The sequence below is a fragment of the Mus musculus genome, chromosome 8 (assembly GCF_000001635.26).
Source record: "Mus musculus strain C57BL/6J chromosome 8, GRCm38.p6 C57BL/6J".
Lineage (NCBI taxonomy): Eukaryota > Metazoa > Chordata > Mammalia > Rodentia > Muridae > Mus > Mus musculus.
In genome coordinates this window covers 103064366-103085081 of record NC_000074.6, presented here as the reverse complement: position 1 = coordinate 103085081, position 20716 = coordinate 103064366, and the positions used below count along the sequence as shown (strand labels likewise).

The 20716-nt window shown below is 39.2% G+C and overlaps 1 annotated feature.

Annotated features, from left to right (window-relative positions):
- Nucleotides 6091-7845: an enhancer, noted in NCBI's record as "VISTA enhancer mm40". NCBI's record gives its function as "enhancer in: branchial arch[4/5] | heart[5/5]" and the evidence as "EXISTENCE:transgenic organism evidence [ECO:0001131][PMID:17130149]".

Below are 20716 nucleotides of genomic sequence, written 5' to 3'. Positions count from 1 at the left end.
GTCTTGAACTCTAGATATGACTTAATTGGGGTTAAATGGTGTCATCTTTTGACAATGAGGAATGTTGTGACCCGAGACGAGTTGTATGGCAATCTCTGAAATCCAAAAGAGAAATCATAAAAGCAGATCAAGTTGACTTTCATAAAGGTGCATGGTTATGAATAAAGGAAAATTGGTTTAGAATTAAGGCATGGCTGTTAGCAGGTTGGAAATAGAGGAACGACTGACAAGACTCTACTAAATGCTAGTCCATGTTTCATGCACAATATAAATGTCCTTTTGAGTCACTCTCCATGCATCATGAATTTGGCCTGTTTTCATGACACAAGCATGCTTTTATCCATATATTCATGGACCAGTCCAACACTGCATCTGCTGAGCCCAGTTCTGATCTTGGCAGCCATTATAGTGGCTGACAATACTGAACAAGTTATGGCCATCTATGTGTGTTGAAGCACAGGAACACATACAGGCAGCTCAGCTTGGGCAGGTGGAATTATATTCTGTATTAAAGAGAAGCAACTCATTCAAGACACCTTTACATGTGACTAGTGTCTAAGTTTTGAGGAACAGGACCATTATATCCAAGGGGTCAACGTGAGTGAGTTCAGTTTGTGTTGGGAGTTGGGATCCAGGGCAATTAGAATGAATTTGCATCCTTTACTAGCCCTTGTGGGAGGTGCAAATACTGGATGCTGGATGATAACACTGCCTGTCATCCTAGCACTCACAGGATGGGTTAAGAGGATGAAAGGTTTGAGAGGAAGTAGCTAAGCAAAAACAGAACAAGCAGCAGGGCCTTGTCCTTTTAAAAAAGAACACAGTGTAAATTATTCATATAATTGTTGTCATGGGGTGACAACACCCTCAAATGGGGTGAATATTCCAGATGGCCAGGTCCTCAAGCTGCTTACCTCGAGTTTGTATGCAATGTGCTCAATAATTACTTTTTATGTGTTGAATAAACACATGAATGGATGAATGAATGAATATTCAGAAAACACTGAAGATGAAGATTCACTGAAACAAGCTTGAAATTTTGAAGTCTACAGTGAAAATCCAGGATCACGGGTATAGCAAATGTTTACCCAAAAAAACCCTTATCAGGAGATGATAACGTAGGCTTCCTAGTGGGCTTTTTTTTTTTCTTTTGTCATTGACTTGAAGACAAATGAAAGCCTATAGCTTTTGAAGATTCTCTGCTGTAAGCAAGCATTTTGAAATATTTTAGTGACTTCTTTACAAGGAAATGTCTCTTTTTTATTCCCTGTATGGAATGTAATGAAAGCCAACATTTACCCAAACAATGAATCATATCTTACTGACAAAGTATGTATTTGTTAATAGAAGAAACTATAGTGTGAACCAGCTCTGAGCGTATCTATCTTTGTCTCAATTCAGAGAGGTATAGCAAGAAGGACAAACACAGCTCATTCATGTTTATGTATCACTATGAACAGAGCTGAGGCTTGAAGAATTATTTTTAAATTAAAAATTAAAAGATTTTTGGTTCCGGGACTCAGCAGAACTTAGGAAATTAGTCTGAACAGGTTAGAGGGTGCGCCAGAGAACCGGACAGCTTCTGGGACGGGCGGAAGCACAGAGCCGCTGAGGCAGTACCCTTTGCAGGCTGCAGACAGCCGGCCACCGTCCAGACCAGAGGACAGGTGTCCGCCTGGCTCAGGAGGCAGCCTCAGCCTCAGGAGCAGCGGTCGCCATCTTGGTTCCAGGACTCCCTGGAACTTAGGAATTTAGTCTGCACAGGTGAGAGTTTGCACCACAGAAGCTGACAGCTTCTGGGAACTGCCAAAGCAACACAGCTTCTGAGAGAGGCCCTGTTTTGGGCCTTCTTCTTCGACCAGGAGGAGGTCCAAAAACAAGATATCTGCGCACCTTCCCTGTAAGAGAGCTTGCCAGCAGAGAGTGCTCTGAGCACTGAAACTCAGAGGAGAGAATCTGTCTCCCAGGTCTGCTGAGAGACGGTAACAGAATCGCCAGAAGAACAATCTCTAAACAGAGTCAACTATAACTACTAACTCCAGAGATTACCAGATGGCAAAAGGTAAACGGAGGAATCCTACTAATAGGAACCAAGACCACTCACCATCATCAGAACCCAGCACTCCCACTTCGCCCAGTCCAGGGCACCCCAACACACCTGAAAACCTAGACCTAGATTTAAAAGCATATCTCATGATGATGGTAGAGGACATCAAGAAGGACTTTAATAAATCACTTAAAGAAATACAGGAGAACACTGCTAAAGAGTTACAAGTCCTTAAAGAAAAACAGGAAAACACAATCAAACAGGTAGAAGTCCTTACAGAAAAAGAGGAAAAAACATACAAACAGGTGATGGAAATGAACAAAACCATACTAGACCTAAAAAGGGAAGTAGAAACAATAAAGAAAACTCAAAGTGAGGCAACACTGGAGATAGAAACCCTAGGAAAGAAATCTGGAACCATAGATGCGAGCATCAGCAACAGAATACAAGAGATGGAAGAGAGAATCTCAGGTGCAGAAGATTCCATAGAGAACATCGGCACAACAATCAAAGAAAATGGAAAATGCAAAAAGATCCTAACTCAAAATATCCAGGAAATCCAGGACACAATGAGAAGACCAAACCTACGGATAATAGGAGTGGATGAGAATGAAGATTTTCAACTCAAAGGACCAGCAAACATCTTCAACAAAATTATTGAAGAAAACTTCCCAAATATAAAGAAAGAGATACCTATGAACATACAAGAAGCCTACAGAACTCCAAATAGACTGGACCAGAAAAGAAATTCCTCCCGACACATAATAATCAGAACAACAAATGCACTAAATAAAGATAGAATACTAAAAGCAGTAAGGGAAAAAGGTCAAGTAACATACAAAGGCAAGCCTATCAGAATTACACCAGATTTTTCACCAGAGACTATGAAAGCCAGAAGAGCCTGGACAGATGTTATACAGACACTAAGAGAACACAAATTCCAGCCCAGGCTACTATACCCAGCCAAACTCTCAATTACCATAGATGGAGAAACCAAAGTATTCCACGAGAAAACCAAATTCACACATTATCTCTCCACGAATCCAGCCCTTCAAAGGTTAATAACAGAAAAAAACAATACAAGAACGGGAACAATGCCCTAGAAAAAACAAGAAGGTAACCCCTCAACAAACCTAAAAGAAGACAGCCACAAAAACAGAATGCCAACTTTAACAACAAAAATAACAGGAAGCAACAATTACTTTTCCTTAATATCTCTTAACATCAATGGTCTCAACTCCCCAATAAAAAGGCATAGACTAACAAACTGGCTACACAAACAAGACCCAACATTTTGCTGTTTACAGTAGACACATCTCAGAGAAAAAGATAGACACTACCTCAGAATAAAAGGCTGGAAAACAATTTTCCAAGCAAATGGTATGAAGAAACAAGCTGGAGTAGCCATCCTAATATCTGATAATGATCAATGGCCTTTCTCTACACAAAGAATAAACAGGCTGAGAAAGAAATTAGGGAAACAACACCCTTCTCAATAGTCACAAATAATATAAAATATCTCGGAGTGACTCTAACTAAGGAAGTGAAAGATCTGTATGATAAAAGCTTCAAGTCTCTGAAGAAAGAAATTAAAGAAGATCTCAGAAGATGGAAAGATCTCCCATGCTCATGGATTGGCAGGATCAACATTGTAAAAATGGCTATCTTGCCAAAAGCAATCTACAGATTCAATGCAATCCCCATCAAAATTCCAACTCAATTCTTCAACGAACTAGAAGGAGCAATTTGCAAATTCATCTGGAATAACAAAAAACCGAGGATAGCAAAAACTCTTCTCAAGGATAAAAGAACCTCTGGTGGAATCACCATGCCTGACCTAAAGCTTTACTACAGAGCAATTGTGGTAAAAACTGCATGGTACTGGTATAGAGACAGACAAGTAGACCAATGGAATAGAATTGAAGACCCAGAAATGAACCCACACACCTATGGTCACTTGATCTTCGACAAGGGAGCTAAAACCATCCAGTGAAAGACAGCATTTTCAACAATTGGTGCTGGCACAACTGGTTGTTATCATGTAGAAGAATGCAAATCGATCCATACTTATCTCCTTGTACTAAGGTCAAATCTAAATGGATCAAAGAACTTCACATAAAACCAGAGACACTGAAACTTATAGAGGAGAAAGTGAGGAAAAGCCTTGAAGATATGGGCACAGGGGAAAAATTCCTGAACAGAACAGCAATGGCTTGTGCTGTAAGATCGAGAATTGACAAATGGGACCTAATGAAACTCCAAAGTTTCTGCAAGGCAAAAGACACCGTCAATAAGACAAAGAGACCACCAACAGATTGGGAAAGGATCTTTACCTATCCTAAATCAGATAGGGGACTAATATCCAACATATATAAAGAACTCAAGAAGGTGGACTTCAGAAAATCAAATAACCCCATTAAAAATGGGGCTCAGAACTGAACAAAGAATTCTCACCTGAGGAATACCGAATGGCAGAGAAGCACCTGAAAAAATGTTCAACATCCTTAATCATCAGGGAAATGCAAATCAAAACAACCCTGAGATTCCACCTCACACCAGTCAGAATGGCTAAGATCAAAAATTCAGGTGACAGCAGATGCTGGCGAGGATGTGGAGAAAGAGGAACACTCCTCCATTGTTGGTGGGATTGCAGGCTTGTACAACCACTCTGGAAATCCGTCTGGCGGTTCCTCAGAAAATTGGACATAGTACTACCGGAGGATCCAGCAATACCTCTCCTGGGCATATATCCAGAAGATGCCCCAACTGGTAAGAAGGACACATGCTCCACTATGTTCATAGCAGCCTTATTTATAATAGCCAGAAGCTGGAAAGAACCCAGATGTGCCTCAACAGAGGAATGGATACAGAAAATGTGGTACATCTACACAATGGAGTACTACTCAGCTATTAAAAAGAATGAATTTATGAAATTCCTAGCCAAATGGATGGACCTGGAGGGCATCATCCTGAGTGAGGTAACACATTCACAAAGGAACTCACACAATATGTACTCACTGATAAGTGGATATTAGCCCAAAACCTAGGATACCCAAGATATAAGATACAATTTCCTAAACACATGAAACTCAAGAAAAATGAAGACTGAAGTGTGAACACTATGCCCCTCCTTAGAAGTGGGAACAAAACACCCTTGGAAGGAGTTACAGAGACAAAGTTTGGAGCTGAGATGAAAGGATGGACCATGTAGAGACTGCCTTATCCAGGGATCCACCCCATAATCAGCATCCAAACGCTGACACCATTGCATACACTAGCAAGATTTTATCGAAAGGACCCAGATGTAGCTGTCTCTTGTGAGACTATGCCGGGGCCTAGCAAACACAGAAGTGGATGCCCACAGTCAGCTAATGGATGGATCACAGGGCTCCCAATGGAGGAGCTAGAGAAAGTACCCAAGGAGCTAAAGGGATCTGCAACCCTATAGGTAGATCAACATTATGAACTAACTAGTACCCCGGAGCTCTTGACTCTAGCTGCATATGTATCAAAAGATGGCCTAGTCGGCCATCACTGGAAAGAGAGGCCCATTGGACACACAAACTTTATATGCCCCAGAACAGGGGAATGCCAGGGCCAAAAAGGGGGAGTGGGCGGGTAGGGGAGTGGGGGTGGGTGGGTATGGGGGACTTTTGGTATAGCATTGGAAATGTAAATGAGCTAAATACCTAATAAAAAATGGAAAGAAAAAAAAATTAAAAGATTTTATAGCAGGTGAAAGTATATTAAATCATAAAATTTTATTGGAACTCAGACAGAGCTGTTCCTATGTTGTCCATGGCTGCTCTGCTGGTACCAAGGCAGACATGAATAGTTGCTCCAATATGAAAAACCTAAAATATGTAGCCTCTGGCTCTTTATGAAAAAAAAAATGCTGACTGCAACTGTAGATTCCATTCAGTTGACAAGGTTTTTAACCAGCATTCATGTTGGTGACCTACACTTTAAGAGTTTCCTCTTCCCAAATCAGTGGCTCTCAGCAAATTTAAATGTGACTGCATTGGGGAATTTCATTTCCTACTTCTCAAAATGTGTGCCTTGCAAATTATGATTGATTATGCTTTTGATTTGAAAGTGAGGGGACACACTGCTTAGTACAAAATGAAAGGCTAATTTAGGTTAAGTCAGTGCAGCCGAGTTGAAACAACAGCAGCTTATACATTCACAAAGCTCATGTTTTATCTTGCAAGCTTGGGCAGTTCATATTCCCCATCTGGGCTCCAGGCCTCTGAGTTATCAAATCCTGAAACCCAGACACACTTTATAAGATTCCTTCCAGAAACAAGAGTGTGTAATTCTGTAAGTACAAACCACTATTTGTACTCACTGCCTAGAGTTAGTAGATAGGCATTTTACAAAGGAAACACTTACTGGCCACGAGGTACATTTGATTATTTACATGTGCTGAGTTAACGAGGCTTTCATGTCAAGGAAACACTGGCAGGAATTTCCAATCTACAGGAAACATGGGAACAATTAGGGGTTTGCATTTTATCTTGAAGTTTCGGGATGCATTTTTCTCTCCCCATCTAGAAGGTAGAGACTCAGGAAGAAAGAAGCTTGCAGAGGACAAGGTCCAGTTTTCTGGAAGGGGGATGATTACAGTGTACAGTTCAAATATCTCCACACCACTCCAGTTTCTCTATGATTAAAAAAAAAGAAAGACAACCTCTTCCCCTCTTAGCCCTATAATAATCATACCTTGACATCTCTTAACAGCATAGGAACGGGGGCAGAATGATAACCAGGGCAGAATTTAAGCACCGGAACTTCTGTAATGGATGGCTGCGCGCTGCTACATAGTGGAGTTGAGCCCCGAAGCGATCATTCACTCTCTTCTCTTTGGAGCCCAGATTGTTGGTAGAAATGTTGGAAAGGTGCTTGCAAAATATCAGTGCTTAAGTGACTGTTTCAGTTGTTAAATCATAATACAGTGTGATTTTGCTGAAATGAAGTAATTACAGGGGGAGAGAAGAAAAGTCAAATGATATAAAAACAGGTCCTTTGGATAGTGTAAGTGCTAATGTGTTCTCTGATGCATATGCATTATTCATCTCCTGCTTCTGCCTAGAGCACGAGCGTTTCGACCAATTTACGGGTGGAGGTAGTATTATTTTGGCCCAAGCTCTTATCCCTAAATTTGGGTGAAGATGCTATGCTTGCAGGTCTTTGAATATTTCTACATGCAGCTGGATTTATTTTAAGTTAACACATCTGCTATTGTAATATTTTGATTTGAAACCAACAATTTAATCACAGTCCCTTCCACTGCTTACTTTATGCCAATGGATTATGTTTAGGCCTGGTTTCCACCTTGTCTTCACTATTGCATACTGGATATTCCTAATTCCCAGTTTCCATGTGTTTAGAAGGAGGATAAGAACATGGCACATTTGAAGGCTTCTGTCATCACTGAAAGTAAAAGCCCCTCCCAGTGTCTGGCATGCAGGAAGCACATCTCAGATGAAAGCTGTTTCTCTGTCATTTGAAGTTAGGTGTTACTCACTGGGATCCTATCCATGTCCCTCAACCTCCAATGGGCTGGTGGATGCTCTGACCTTATAGCCCTCTTGTTTGTCTTTCTCATACCACTGTCTCCAGAATTCATCGGCATCTGTTCCCTTCCCTTTCCTCTAAGCATGGATTTCTTAAGTTTGAAAACTTGTCTGGGGTATCCATGCTTGGCTTCCTTCTCAGAGACAGACATAAAGGTTTGGCCAAAAAGCTTTATGTGTGAAGAGCAAGGTAAATATAAGCCCAATGAAGAAGAGCAGTTCACATATTTTAAACCAGGAAAACAATGCAAGTTACCACTGGAAACCCATTGCTATTATAATATTAGTAATTGTGGAGCACACAAAACTGTAAGGCACTTGTTCAACCCTTAATATTTGCTTGTTTGTTTTATGTTTAACTTTATTTTTTGTTTAAGATTTATTTATTATATGCAAGTACACTGTAGCTGTCTTCAGACATACCAGAAGAGGGCATCAGATCTCATTATAGATGGTTGTGAGCTATCCTGTGGTTGCTGGGATTTGAACTCAGGACCTCCGGAAGAGCTGTCAGTGTTATTAACCGCTGAGCCATCTCTCCAGTCCCTAATGCTTGTTAAGCCTCCTTTACAAATATTCTTCTTTTCTAGACCTGGAGAGATTTCTTAGCAGTTAAGAGCCTTGGGTATTCTTTCAGACAATACAAGTTGCATTTCCAGCACCTATACAATGCTGGGAGGTAGGAATTAGAAGCCATTTACAAATATTTCTAACTCCAGCTCCAGGGTATCTGATGTTCTCGTCTGGCCTCTCCAGACCCCAAGATTACATGTGTCATACATACATCCATGTAGGCAAACACTCAAGGAGCATTATACATAAATACATTAATAAAAATGTCCTTTTTTTCTGTTTCCACCTGTTTCCTATACTCTCTTCCATAGCATAACTCTTTATGAACTTCTTGTCACAGTAACTTTGCATACACTGTGCCTGAGACATGGAGTTTTCATCTACCACCCCACCTTTCTGATCACAACCCAAGCCTTACTCTGTAGGGAAATCTTAATCTCTTTTTTCAGTCAAGGTGATATCCGCTTGTTGCCTGAACTCAGAATAATTTGTTTCCTCATTTAAAGTTTAATCTCAGCTTGAGTTAATTATTTAAATTTATGATTATCCCATTAATGTCTATTATTCCCTTGGTAGATTGCAATTTCCATGGGAAAAGGCAGCATGTCTGCTTTTACTCTCTGGTATCCTAGTCTCACAATCAGTCCCTAGCACGGAGTACACCCTCAGTTTGTCTATGTTAGTGACTTAAGGAACAAAGAGCCAACACTCTTCATTTTAGAAGTATATATGAGTCAATATAAATGTTTAGCAAGGAAAATATTTGTTTTCTTCCTTTAGTGTAGCTAGTGGTTGGCAGACTTTGTATATGGTTACATCATCTTCCTCACCGTATCAGGCTTATAGAGAAGCTATATTGTCAAGCAGTGTTCAGGACATAAACATAAAATTTTTGGAAAGGGTCCACTTTTACCCTATAAGGAGTCAGCCTAATAGAAGGCTACCAACCTTGACCTTGAACGTTATCATCCTTTCTAAAGCTTTTCACTGCTGGTTTCCGGGTTCATCGCAATCATAATCATTTAGTAGTATCTCTCCTAGTCATAATCCTCGTTCCTCTGCTTTGAATAACTCCATTTCTCCTCCTCTATGCTATCTAGTCTTTACTCCAAACTGTACATATACCTCTGGCCATCTCTTTTCCTCTTGTTGATTCTGTAAAAGATAACAGAAGAAAGTTAATTGCATGGATGGCAAATCTCAGTTGCTGATTGACTGAGAGACCGAACGTATTGAGTTAGGGAGGTAAGAGGAAGTACTATGTATCCTCCTACCCCCTTTATTAGTTTTCCGGCAGTAGTTACTACATCCTTGAAAGGTTGGCCTCTACAAAGCAATCTTTTCAAATTCGGTATATGATACTGAAGCTAGTTATAGAAAATATGCTGATCTAGTTTGTGGTTATGCTTCAGATATCTATCCCATAGCAAAACGCTATCCCCAAAGCTGAGGCTATGTTTGAAAGGCAGTGGGACCATGAGGGTGTGTTCTACATTAGTTGGATTATTGCCCTTGTGAAAAATATTCAAGATGTCAAAACATCTGTTCTCCAATGTAATGGTGCATTCAGAGAGCTCCGTCTCTGAAGCAGAGTGTAAACATTTGCTAAATGCTCAGTCTGCAGGTAACTTGGACTCCAAGACACTGGAAGCCTGAGACATAAAAAATTCTGTTGTTTATAAACTACTTGGTCAATTAACGGTATATTTATTGTAGTAGCATGACCAAACTAAGACTCCCATCTTTCTTTAAAAGCCCTCCCTCTTATGTGGTTACATGTGGCCTAGACCTCTCTTTCTCTGTTACCTCACCCGCAGTACTCTACTCATATTGGTCAATGGTCAGCGATCTTTGACATATCCACTTTAAATGAAGTGGCGTATAGCTCTAGTTCTCTTGAAATCATATGACTTTTACCTAATACTGCAAAAGCTTCCTTGCAAGCTTGATATCCCCTCTTACCATCCTGTCTAGTCATATCTAAATTCCTTTATCCTCAGAGGATCTTAGTGACCTTCAGTAGCCTCACCTACCTTCATTCTCCTCTATCATAGTCTTGGTCTTATCATTTTTTTCACAGCAAGGAAGTCCCAAATTCATAGATGCTTCTCTCCATACTTATCTTAGACTTACAAAATGCCGTAAGACTCACTGATAATGCAAAGCTCTTAGCAACAGCATCCTCTGGTTTCTTTTGCTCCATGAACTTCACTTTGTATTATAGATCTGGAAACCCAGCAACCTGGCCCATGTTGGCCAACCCCAGGCCTTTGAAAGCACCACTAATTTCAGATGAGTCTTCCTGTCATCTTCCACTGGAAAATGCCCTTTTGTATGTCTTTCAAGAATCAGATTCAAATTCATTTCTCTGAATTCATGTCTCAATTACCAGAGAGATTAGTCAGGATTCTTCTTACCAAACCATAACTATGTTCACCTATAAAGCTGAAAATATTTAGAAATAATCATTGCTCATATCTTTTCCCTAGGGGGATGATGAGGTCTGTAGGAGGGAGACTTAAATATCATGGTCCATGAGTTTCCTTAGTGCTGCTGAGCACAGTAGCTAGTGTGCCCCATGCATTGTAATTCACTCAGTGAATAAATAGAGGCTAGTTTCAAATGCCTCTCTTTTTTTCCCCCTTGATTACAAGCATTCACTCTACAAAGGAAATATGTTCCCTCTTCAACACTGAAATGGTATTTTACTGAAGCAGTAGACAGTTGAGAAATATAGAATGTGAGTAACATCTGCATCCTCATGTGTGTACATCTGTAGTAAATTGTCATTTATGATGATCAAAAAGAAAAGGAGGAGAAGGAGTTTGTATTTTAAGATAGACTATAAAACTAACCTAGATCGTCATGCTGACATTTTAATTTTTATCTCTGCTTCGACAAATACATCTCACTAAAAAGATTTTCCCACCAAAAGAGAGCCAGTAAGCTCTCCAAAGAGATCTCACAGCTCTGTGCCCTTTTAAACCTTTGACTCCAATTCCTTGGGAATGCTAAGAGATAAGAATAATGGTCTGTGATACTTGAAGTTTGTAAAATATTCCTGTCATCTTGTTTTCATTTTCATTGACTTAATAGGTAAGAGGATTCCTGTGGTTCATTTCAATGTTTTTGTTTGATTTTTTTAAATGACATTGATTTTATGTGTATGAGTGTTTTTCCTACAAGTATGTAAGTGAACTCTGTCTGTGCCTTGTGCCCATGGAGGTCAGAAGAGGGTGCCTCATCCCTCAAGCTATAGTTACTAGCAATGTGTGCCATCATGGGGGTTCCTGGAACCAACTTGGATAATTTTCCTTCTTCCTTCCTTCCTTCCTTCCTTCCTTCCTTCCTTCCTTCCTTCCTTCCTTCCTTCCTTCCTTCCTTCCTTCCTTTCTTCCTTCCTCCTTCCGTCCCTCCCTTTCTTCTTCCCTCTCTCCCTCCATCCCTTCCCCTCTCCCTTCCTCTCTCTGTCTGTCCCTTCATCCCTCCCTCTCTTTCTTTCATCCTTTTGTTTTTGAATTACAAGTCCTTACAATTGCATCAACTTTATTTGAGAGCCTATTTTGTACCTAAGGTTTTATTATGAATGCTGGTGATCTAAGGTTTTAATTCTAAACTAGAAATTTAAAGATTTTCCTATTGAGTCTAGTAAAGGAAGGATGTGAGCGGCAAGGGTTACTTCAGTAAATGACAGTATTTGAGCTGGGAACTGAAGTATGAATAGGAGTTCACCACTGTGAGAAAGGAAAGAAATCAGAACAGTTTAATGAATCTGTAAAATGATATTGCAGCTCATTTTAATCCAGTTCAACCATTGATATTGCAGAGGAGGGAAAGAGGGAGGACAGATAAGAGAGATGATGTGATTTGAAAAAAAAAAATCCCCTTCTGGCCTTTTTGCTGTTGTTTCATTGTCTTTGAGGCTGCAGGAAAAATACTTTGTGAGGGCTGCTTTGATGTGTATGAATTATTCATCATTAAGAAGTCAGGCAGCTGACACTAGTCTTTGTTCAAGCTGTGGAGGGTATTAGAGGGTATTAGAGGCCCTTGGAAAAGCAGAACATTTTGTTCTCCTTTTGGTCCTGTGCAAGGGTCCACTGCAGGGGTGGGGAGGTCTCTGTCTGCTTCTCTCCAATTGATGCAAATCACAGGATGTCAAGCCTTCTTGTGCCGCCATCTTTCTCTCCACTTTATTTTAGAATGAAACTGTTTGTCATTGGTGATATTCTCTCTCTCTCTCTCTCTCTCTCTCTCTCTCTCTCTCTCTCTCTCTCTCTCTCTCTCTCTTCTCCTTTCCTTCCCTCCCTTCCTCTCCTTATCTCCCTCCTTCTCTCTCCTTCCCCTACTCTCTGCTCAAGTCTGTGGACAGCTTGCTTTATTAAAATCCCAGCGCCTAGCCAGATGGAAATACACAACTACCTAGTCCATTAGTGCTCTTGCTCCCACATAAGCAGCCTGACCTGGGAGCAGCCAGAGCTAACAGGATGTCTCATTAAGGCAGCTTTTGTCACAGCCTTTCCCTGCCATTTAACATTCTCCTGAGCATTATGCGGATTTTTGCTGAGAGTTCGCTGTCTCTCAGTGGTTGGTAATGGGGAGCTTCTGTCTGCTGAAAGCCCACTATGTGCTGGTGAAACACATCTTCCTTGATTCTGCAGTGTGCTGTGTTGCACATAGACCGGATGAACCCGAGCCCACAGAGTATAACTATTATGACTCTCCACTGCTATAGGAAGGACTTCAGATACAGGACCCCATTTGCCTCTAAAATCTATGCATTATTGCTGTTCATGTTTTGCTAGTGAAAATCAGAAAGCCTGCACACATGTGCAAATTAAGCAGTTTATTCAGGCCTAAGAAATAATACGTAGGAAAGTCACACTCAATGCCTAACCTATTTTTACTATAATATTCCTGATGGCTTGAACCCAAACTGCCCCTCAATGCTTATATGTTGAATGCAGTGCAACAGTATACAGAGGTGTAGCACTTGGAATTTCTTGAATTGCCAGGGCTCCAACCTCATTGTCTACTATGAGGTGAGCTGCTTGGCTCTACTGTGAGTGCCTGCCAATATGTTTAGCCTCCTCACAGACCCAACATGACCAGGGCAAGCAACAACACACTGAAACCTTTGGAACTGTGAACAGAAAGAAATGCTTCATCATTTTAAGTTGACCATGTCAGGTGGTCTTTCATAGCAACAGAACATGTATAAATAACATTCTACTTTGAATACAGTTCTTTTTTATCTAAGCAACAATGATTAATCCTAATAACAGGAAGATGACTGGCATGCTGACATGTTGTCAGTGTTTTTACCAAAGCTAGCATTTGCATGAAACTAGCTATGTCTCAGCAAGATTATTTGCATATCACATTGGATTTTATTTATAAATCTATGGTGTAGCCACACTCTCTGTCTTCATTTCATAAATGGAGAGATATAACCTAGAACTAGTTCAATGAGAAATGACACTTGGACATTGGTTTGACTTGATTTCCAGTCTGTCTGACTTCAAATCTCAAGTGAGATATGATGGTGACATGCCGGGAGGATGCGTGAAGGCACACGAATGGCTGTGGAGAAGATTTGGTTACTTGGTGTTGAAATGCAGTTCAGTGAAATGTTCTGTATCAGGCAGAATGTACTGTATCTTGTGTTTATATCCAGGCAAGTATTGTACAGTCTCTGTCTTTATGTTGTTGACAAGCAAGAAAACCAGTGAACGCATGACCAAAATTATGATGCATTCATACATGTTATTAGATATACAGATAATGACCATAGTCAGCACATATCTCTCACCATATACCTGGCATACTTTTAAGTATGGTTTGTATATATGAACACATATGAGTGTATGTATAAGTGTATATGATGTATATAAATGTATGTGTATGTGTATATGATGTATATTTATGTATGTGTATATGATGTATATGTATGTCATGTGTATGTGTATGTATGTGTATTATGTGTATGTGTATGTATATATTGGGTTTTGGGATACAGAGTTTCACTCAATAGTCCATACTGCCCTGGAATTCAGTATGCAATTTGGGATGTCCTCAAATTGAATGCAGTCTTTTTGGTTTACCCTCCCAAGTCCTGGATTATAGGTACAAGTCACTACACTCAGGTTAAGCTTTTTAATATCAAAACATAAGTCTGGTAGATGCATTATCTTTCTCATGTTACAGCTGAGGGAAGAAGATGGGAGCCAAGGGAAGATCAGCAGCTTCTGCAAGATTATAGACTTAGCCACATGCTCTAAGAACTCAAACACATGCCTATAAGTACTTCCATTTGGCTGGGGACTTGTGAAGTCCTAGTCTGGAATGAATCATACAGAGAAATAGAATCTGAAATGGAGGAGAGGAGAACCTCTCTTCTAGTAACTATCAGGAAAATAAGTCTCTCACTTGTTACAAATTCTTAGTCACATTGGAGTTACCAGTGAATAGTGCTACAGAACTGATTTAAATATTTTTGTATTTTAATTTTAAATTAAGATTCTTTTACAATTTACATATTTTTGCATATTTCATTATATAATGTTTAAGTGAGGGTTAGCATATCTATTTCCTCAAATGTTTAGAATTTATTTGTAGCATTTGCCATGTCTTTTTTTTTTTAAGTGTATAGTACAGCATCTTGTCTGTACTCACAATACTGCATAACATAGCACCAGAACCCATACAGACGGAGTTCAGTAACTCTTCACAATCTGCTTTCTTCCCTGTCCTCTCTTTAGTCTTGCCATTTTGGCATTCTATTTCCAAGTTCTATGACACCAGCCCTTAGATGCTACAAGTGAGTAAGGTCATGTGATACTGGTGTTTCTATGTCAGCTTTATTTTTCCTCATTGCATTACTTTCCAGTTCCATTCATGACATCACAAATGACAAAACTGTAATTTTTATGACTGTATATCATTACATATGTGTGTCACATTTTATTAAATCTGTACATCAATGGATCACATTTATATTGACCGAATACCTTGACCATTGATTGTTTTGTTTGTACAACTTAACAGGTCTCATTATCATCATATAACATGTCTATATGAATACCTATTGAATAGGGTAAAGTTGGTTGTAGATATGATAGAGATGGAACAGCCTCAAGAAGTCCTTCATGGGACATGGTTGTTCAATAAATATTAATGTTAAAGCTACTGTGATGAACTTCTGGACAGCCTCTTTGTGGAAAAAGTCATTGTTCTAGTAAAAGCAAAACGAAACAAAACAAAAAGTTCCATTTACAAATAATGAGAAAATTTGTGCCCTTCATAAAGTTTTCTTGGATCCTCAGAATGACCTGATTCAAGATCATCATATTTTGGGGCAACAGAGATGCAATGATTTATGACTGCCATTGTGAAAAGAACTGGCCAGTGGCTCCTTATTCGGAAGCTACTGATTCTTGCTGTAGGGTTTGCTTTTGTAGAAGCCTCATCTCTCATTGTGGTCACGTTATAGCTCAAGTATTTTTTTCTTTGTCAAATCTTGTTTTCCTTTCTTCCTTACACAGGTGTTGGTTCTAAGGACACCATCCATAGACTCTTCTTTCTAACCATCACTGAGTTATATTATGAATATCAGAGTTTGAAAGGCATGGACTAGGCAAAGATATACAATGTGCTGTAGATACATCTTAGCATGTTAAGATGCAGGAACATTGCCAATATGTTGGAAAATCGTTTTACAGCATGAGAGGCCTTATTATCTTTCTCCTATATAGGATCCTCCATTTAAAATGGCATTACACATCCCTTTTTGTACATGAGGTGAGTGACTACTGAAGGCATACAGTTGTCAGTGGTAGAGGTGGCTGGCTCTAACCTTTAGCCTGATGGTCCTCTCAGGACAAAATCCTCCCATCGTCATAGCCCAAACCTATATTTCCTTCCTGTCTGGAATTCTCTGCAGCTCTTCAGATCTGCAGGATCACCACAGAGAAACCTGATTTCCACCCTTTCAGGACCTCTGAGTCCTGCGGAATGACTTTTCCCCTGTCCACGTTCCATGTTGTCTTTAAAAGCTGTCTGCCAGCGATGGCTACGGAAGTGATGAGGCTTTAGAAGGTTAATTACCATTAGTTACTATGAAAAGGCGGCTTATTACCAATTCATAAATTCAGAATAGAATACATTTATTTTGCTGACAAGCAAAATGTCCCAGTTGCCCCTGTGAACCTGGTTTCCATTTTGTAAAAGAGATAGATGATTTTCCATCTTCTAGATTAGAATGTTTGTATAAACCACCATGTCTTCCAACACACCATGTGGATAAAGGCTTAATTAAATTCACAACATTGGTTAAATTATTCCATACTTCGCAAAAGCCTTTAGGATTATGTAGGTATGCATATCGCCAAAGACCAGATGCTCAGGCATATGCCTACAGATATAGATGCATAGAACTTGTTAACCAACACCTTTAAAGTGTTAAACAGGTGACTCATAGATGAATCTTAGTGTAAAAGTTCTCGGAAACTCTCCGTGAATGACGATTTTGGTAAACACAGTATTTAAACTTTTTAAGTTGCAACCCATAGAACTTAACCTAGCAGGATGTCTGTAGCTACTAACACATTGTGAAAAGACACCTATCCTCTTCATCCTCTAGGATGTATTTACTGAGGACTTATATTTTATGAAAAGAAGCATAAAACTTAAAAAAGAAAGTCTTCCAATATATCCCAAATTCTAAGAATAACTAATATCCACCATTTGAAATCTCCTATCTTATGGCAAGTGTGATCCTATACTGTGAAACTATACTATGTTTACATATGATGCTAACTGACCCATGAAACGCTGACAATTTGCCAAAATATTCTGGCTGATTCTGTGATGGTATTTTTTAGAAAAGATAAACATATAATAAATTAGTGAGTGTATAAAGCACCTTGACTTCTATTATATCTTTTCCTAGTAGATAGAAGTGACTATCTACTGAGCAAGAGAGACTCCTGTATACTAGACAGCTTGCAACATGTGTATCATTTGTTTAAATTCAATTTTCACACTCAACCAAAAAATAGTTCATCTTCAGTTTGGAGCCTGTTGGCCTTCAGGTAAGGACTATGCTATCAAATTCAAGGCTGTTGGATGTGGACTTGACCCTAGTTTTCAGCCTTCCTCAGTATAAATCTTGTTGACTTAACCTTTAAATATTAGGTTATTGCCCTCTTCCTCTTCTAGGAAACTAGGTTGTCTACGTGATATTCCTGAGAAGAAGAAACCTGCCTTCCTCATTTAGATTGGCCTATGGACACATCTGTATATGACAGGTGACTTGATGCAGGAGCGGGTGGCCTTAGATGATATAAGAAAAGCAGCTGTATGTGAGCTGAGTATGAGCCAGAACGCAGTGTTCCTCTGTGAATGCTGCTTCAAGCATTTTAGTTACTATCTTGGCTTACTTTGAGGATAGACTGCAAGCCATAAGAAGATATAAACCCTTTCCTGCCCAAGTTGCTTTTGGTCAGTGTTTTATCACAGCTAAAGAAAGCAAACATATAACCAAGCAATCCTTCATAATAATTACTTTTGCATATCAGCACACTAATTGTTCTATTTCTTAGTGAGCTTCAATTCATATGCTCTTAGTAACTCCAAAAAGCATACTGACATGATATGAGATTTATAACGATCTGATACTACTGCACTCTATAGCCCCTTTGCCTCCAGCAAGTACTTTCGCTGTTTGCAGTGGAATGGTTGCAGCTGGTGGAATGATCTGAACTTTTATTCTGTGGCATCTAGATGGTTATTACTAGTCCTTCCTGGATAGGGCCGTAGTTTTCCATCAACCCTACTCACAAGGAATCATAGTGTTGGGGCATCTAAATATCTGCTCTGCAAAGATGTTTTCCTGGCAGCCACTGGGTATTAATGGTCTGCTTCCCTCTGACACTCTGTGTCATTTATCCCAATCAGCCCATCAGCCTGACAGCTTTCTTCTTTGCCAGGGCTTACACAGGATGGAGGCATACAAGGTAGGCATGTGCAGCCTTTATTTTTTGTCTAACTGGGCTATTGTTCTGCCTCTTTGTTGATATACTCCTCCATTTTAATCAAAGACCTGTACGCTAGTAGGATAAGTGACCATGGAAACAGGAAGCAAGGATAGAATGCAAAAATACAAAATATATTATTCTCTGCATACCTATCTACTTAGAAGAATAACAGTACCACCTGTGCTTATGCCTAGCTTCCTGTTTTGGTAATTACAAGGCAAGTCAATATGTCAATGAAGGCCACCAATAAAGAAATTTGCCTTTGTTTCCCATTTGTAATAGTTGATTGCTTAGGTCCTAGGAAGCATCTTAAATAGTGCTTCCTCTCTTTGTGTTCAAAAGGAGATAGAACAACATCTCTCTCTGAGAATAATGGACTTCTCCAATGTCTATACTCAGTCTTCTTCTTAGATGACAAGAAGACTAAGCTTGGTAGAAAGAGTAAACCCTTGAAACTGACATCTCTGTTTAATCTGTGAAGAGACATGGCTGGCCACCATAGGAGGTATTTTTATGTACATATAAGTGGATTACTTTTTCATACCATCAGCACAAAATTATAGAAAATATAAAATTATAGCTCTGCTCTTTTCTTTTACTTGACCCCAATCAGAAATAATAATAAAAAAATACCATTTCTGGTGTTTATTTTTCCAACCAGTGTGAATCACATGAATTTTTTTCAATGTCTCCTTTCTAGAAGATCATCTTCTATGGTTCCACAGTCCCTCTGGGGTTGATCCCTTTCCTCCCACCCACTTACCCAACTTTGAAAGTGTACACACTTAAATACTGTAGAGAGATTTCAAGCATGCATTAAGTATTAACTAAAGTAACTATTAATTTTACTGAAGTATTAATATGGTTTACGCAAGCCCAAATGAGTCTTCCAAGGATTTGGGAGTTAGAAATTAGATCCCTAATGATGCAATGCTGTTAGCTGGTTCAAACCTTAAAAGGTAGAACATGCTAAGAAGCCATTGGAAGCATCATTCTCAGCAGTATTAATGATGGTATGCTGGGAGTCTATTCCCATAGGAGTAGATTAATTTTTCAAAATTGCAAGATTGCTGTCTGTATTCTTTGAAGTTTTGCCTTCCATTGTATCTCTGCATCATGCTTTCCCACCACAAAGAGACACATCTAAGGAGACCTTTGAATTAGGCAAGCCAACTAGGCTTCTCCAGCTTGCACTTTACAAAACCGAGTTTATAAACATTTATATATATATATATATATATATATATATATATATATATATATAATTTTATAAGTTTATATATAAACTTATAAAATTTATAAGTTTATATACATATATATTATATATATTATATATATATATAATTTTGAGCTCTGTTGAGTCGTGATGTTGCAGATGTAGAAATGGACTACTCCAAGCATTAAGTATGACGTATTGCTTTCACATTATAATGAGGACATCTGGCCATGAATTTAGTGAAATGGTGGAAGGGAGAGTCCCAGAATACTGTAAGTTAACATTGGCATGCTTTCTGATGTTGGCATCTAAAGTTCTTTGAAGGCCATTTTACCAGGTGTTTCTAAAGTGTTACCCTGCTTACTTTGGCGGAAGACCTTGTTTAAACCTGCAATAACAACAGGTGTCCTTTCCTATATTGGCTTACCAGCTAGTCCCATCTTTTCTTCCTGTGGGGACACAGGTGCTGGCTCCATACGTAATCCTTTTTAAAGACTGGATTGCTCTGTCAATTTTCTGGAAGGAAAATGCAGTCTACAGGAAGGACAAAGAACAAGGAAGATCACTGGGTCTCAGTTCTTTCTTGATTCATTCACTTTGTGGCTCTAGGAAAACAATCTATTTTTTTTTTCCTCTCTGAGGTGAGATTGTTAATTCTCTAAAAGAAACAAGGTTGTTGAGAACTTGAATTAAGTGAGTTAAAGACTTAAAGATCTGTGACATCATATACCTGTGCTCCAAATTAAATTTAATGTTATTTTTTTTTATGTATTTACATCACTAAGAAAATTATTTAAGGATCTTTCATTTATAACCTAAGGGAATAATGGCACCAAATGTAACTGTGTATAATATAGTGAATATGTTAAAATTGTTTAAGCAGATACCAGGAGCAGATCAGCAGTTGAGCACTTGCCTAGTTTGTGTAAGGCCATCAGAACACCACACACACACACACACACACACACACACACACCACTATCACCACCACACCACATTACACATACACACACACCACACCACACTACACATACACACATGCACAAACACATACCACCACACACACACACACACACACACACACACACACACCACTATCACCACCACACCACATTACACATACACACACACCACACCACACTACACATACACACATGCACAAACACATACCACACCACACACACACACACACACACACACACACACACACACACATGAAAATAGATGAGTCTGTATCTGGAAGGTGAGATTTTGAGAGCTTTTTAACGTT